A 2,991-nucleotide genomic window follows, 5' to 3' on the forward strand; every position below is an offset into this window, starting at 1 on the left:
TGTTAGTAGGATCTCGCAGGGCCATAACACAATTATGTACCCCCACTCTCACAACCTATGTATTGAAAGTGGTGTATGGGAGGGAGTTGCAGTTGAAAACTACATCTGCGCCCTATGTGACACCTATGCAGTTGAGGATGAAGAACACTTCTTGATTGTTTGCCTCCCGGCTTATACTCACATCCGACTTCAGTTTTCCCATTTATTAGAGGGCTGTACTAGTCTTTTGCAACTACTACAGGCTCATCCTCGAAGACTCGGACTTATGCATGAGTACTTTTTCAGCATTGTCAGAATCTCCTCGATTGCCACACTACCCTCCCTCCCTACGGTGGAGACTCTATATCACTTTTTGGTCCCATAGGTCACTATTTGGCCTCCTGTGAATGACGATAAAATATCATCATCATCATCATCTCTCTCTCTCTCTCTCTCTCTCTCTCTCTCTCTCTCTCTCTCTCTCTCTCTCTCTCTCTCTCTCTCTCTCTCTCTCTCTCTCTCAGTTATTGTAATAGACTGTATACTATTTTAGCACTACTAACATAGATTTAAACTTCCTTTCCTATCAAGGCCACGAGCCCGCATGGCAAAGGAGGAGAAGGGACCTCTCTCTCTCTCTCTCTCTCTCTCTCTCTCTCTCTCTCTCTCTCTCTCTCTCTCTAGTTATTAATAGACTGTATAGTGTTTTAGTACTGACATAGTACTAAAATAACTAAACTTCTTTTTCTATCAGTGTGTGAGTCTGCAACACAAATACTTATTTTATATTGTCGCATACACAATACTCTCTCTCTCTCTCTCTCTCTCTCTCTCTCTCTCTCTCTCTCTCTCTCGTAATTATTGGTAGATTACATTTTGTATTAGTACTTAGCTACAGACAATAGTACTACTACACATATAGTTCTTTTGTGTTGTTACCTATACACACACACACACCTCTCAAGTTAACCTAGTCAAGCACATTAATAAAACAACTACAGTCATATATATATATATATATAGAGAGAGAGAGAGAGAGACAGATTAAAAAACCACATTGCTTTTTATTTTATCAAAATAGTGTTTATAAAAGTGTGTATTGTCGCTTATATTGCCGGTGTATATGTATAATGTATACATAAAATTAGTTATCAAAGTCTATTTTACACAAGTTAGTTCATGTCTATCTAGTTGCATCTAATGAATGTTTGGCCCGGATCCGTGAGTTATCAAAGTCTATTTTACACAAGTTAGTTCACGTCTATCTAGTTGCATCTAATGAATGTTTGGCCCGGATCCGTGAGTTCTTGTTCATTTAAATTGATAGCATCAGGGAGTGCAATAGTTCTTTGGTAGTATCTGGGAGTGTATTCAACCTTCTTTCAAAAGCCATCCACATCTTTGGCATGGATCTGCAAATACTAATTTAAAACCTTCCTTAAGAATCGGATCATTGTACTCTAGATGGGTGTCTATAGTTTGTTGCATAGTAAAAGCATTAGTGACATACCAATTTGTTCTCCTATGACTTGAAACAGGTGGTAATCATATGGAAAATTTGGGTGCCGTTCCTATAAACTCTGCTAAACTGTAGAGAGCAAGTATGGCAATAAGACTGTTAGGAGCTCATTGTCATTAGGGTCACCATTGTACTCTCTCGGTAAAATACATGTGTGTTGTGGATTCAACACCTCCTTCTCCTCTGTGCCATTATTAATCAACAAAGTGTAGTTGGGATGCATATCTTAACATAGCAGCACAGGGTTTGAGAAACATATATTGATCTAGCCACAAGGGATGGTGGTACTCATCTCTCGTGGTGCACTACTCTTGGGAGAAAAACTCAATGACACTTCTCATTCCCCTACCTTATTCACGGTGTTATAGATGAGATCAATTAGGGGCCATGAATTCTTGTCATCAGTATTATTGACTAGGTGCACGCATAAGACTAAGAGAAACTTTGTAAGCCCAAGTGTGGATGTGAAAATGGAAGTGTGGATGTATGAATGTGGATGTGGAAATGGATGTATGGATGTAGATGTGGATGTGGATGTGTGGATGTGGATGTATAGATGTGGATGTGGATGTGGATTTGGATGTGGATGTATGAATGTGAATGTGGATGTGGATGTATGAATGTGAATGTGGATGTGTGGATATGGAAATGGAAGCGTGGATGTATGAATGTAAATGTGGATTGCGGATGTATGAATGTAGATGTGGATGTGGATGTATGAATGTGAATGTGGATGTGAATATGGATGTATGGATGTGGATGTGTGGATGTGGATGTGGATGTGGATGTATGAATGTGAATGTGGATGTGTAGATGTGGAAATGGAAGCGTGGATGTATGAATGTAGATGTGGATGTATGAATGTAAATGTGGATGTGCGGATGTATGAATGTAGATGTGGATGTGGATGTATGAATGTGAATGTGGATATGGATGTATGAATGTAAATGTGGATGTGCGGATGTATGAATGTAGATGTGGATGTGGATGTATGAATGTGAATGTGGATGTGGATGTATGAATGTGAATGTGGATGTATGAATGTGGATGTAGATGTGGATGTGGAAATGGATGTATGGATGTGGATGTGAATGTGGAAGTGGATGTATGGATGTGGATGTGGATGTATGCATGTGGAAGTGGATGTATGGATGTGGATATGGATATGTATGTATGAATGCGGATGTGGAAGTGGATGTATGGATGTGAAAGTACGAATGTGGATGTGTATGTGGAATAATGAATGCGAATGTGTATGTGAAATGATGTGACGTCGATATGAGTGAATGGATGAGATGTGATAGCATGTGAATTGGGATGTAAATAAATGATATGAATGAATCTGATATGATGAGATGGAAAATGATATGATTAGATAAGAATGAGTACACATATGAATGGAATGTGGAATAAGTAATGTGGACTGATGAGGGATAATGTGGAATAAGTAATGTGGACTGATGAGGGATAATGTGGAAAGACGAGAGTTCAAT

This window comes from Cibotium barometz, chromosome 25 (genome assembly GCF_041138505.1).
Source record: "Cibotium barometz isolate CiBa-2024 chromosome 25, ASM4113850v1, whole genome shotgun sequence".
Taxonomy (NCBI): domain Eukaryota; kingdom Viridiplantae; phylum Streptophyta; class Polypodiopsida; order Cyatheales; family Cibotiaceae; genus Cibotium; species Cibotium barometz.